Genomic DNA, 850 nt, shown 5'->3' with positions numbered 1-850 from the left:
ATTCTCTTCTTGGGTCCTCTGTATTACTGGGTAAAGTACCCTGAGGTCTGTTGCTTCATGCTGTAGCAAGCTGTCCCATTTGATTTTTCAAGTTTCTCAAAGATACAGTATGACTTTGGACAACTGCTTCATTCTTCACAATATAATCCTTTATCAAACCTTCAAGGGAGATGAGTTGATCATTGTTGATGCTTTTTTGCTCTTAATTTTACTGATAAAATCCAGATGGCTGAGTAGGTCTGTTCTGTCTACAGGGTGCTGCAGCAGTCTGGTTCTGATAACTCCATGAAATGTTCGGGTGCTGTCTCCATCTAGGGTTGTAAGTGTTTGAATATGGATTGTCCTGGTTCTGCCTATTGAAGCTGCCCATATAGTTAACCGAAGTTGGATTACCAGGACAATTGTCAAATAAATGCCCTTCTCTACAATAAACGCAAGACATATCAGAAATTGGGTTAACAGTTTCTAGAGTAGTAATCAAAGCCTTTACCATTTTTGTTAATGAAGTTACTTGGGCTGACAATGCTGTCAAGGCATCTACGTTATGAAATCCTGCTGTTCCTCTTGCTGCAGCTTGTCTGGTTGATGGCCACTGATAGTTATTGTTGGCTATTCTCTCCAAAATTTCATAAGCCTCGTTGTAAGACTTAGATAACAAGGCCCCATTTGCTGAAGCGTCCACCATCAATCTAGTGCTTGGGTTGAGACCATTATAGAAAGTTTCAAACTGGATGCACCAAGGAATACCATGGTGAAGACATCTCCTGAGTAACTCCTTAAATCTCTCCCATACATCACACAAGCTCTCATCTTCAAGTTGATGGAAAGATGTGATCTCGTTCCTCAAATT

At 40.5% G+C, this 850-nt stretch overlaps 1 non-coding gene across 1 annotated transcript; it reads left to right on the top strand.

The window, feature by feature from the left end:
* The first annotated feature begins 743 nt into the window (after positions 1-743).
* Positions 744-850, top strand: LOC112496272 (small nucleolar RNA R71). Its single transcript, XR_003062782.2, has one exon. It is a non-coding gene; the product is annotated as a small nucleolar RNA R71 (small nucleolar RNA).

Source organism: Citrus sinensis, chromosome 9, assembly GCF_022201045.2.
Source record: "Citrus sinensis cultivar Valencia sweet orange chromosome 9, DVS_A1.0, whole genome shotgun sequence".
Taxonomy (NCBI): Eukaryota; Viridiplantae; Streptophyta; class Magnoliopsida; order Sapindales; family Rutaceae; genus Citrus; species Citrus sinensis.
The sequence above is the reverse complement of the archived record's forward strand: the minus strand, read 5'-3'. Positions and strand labels throughout refer to the sequence as shown.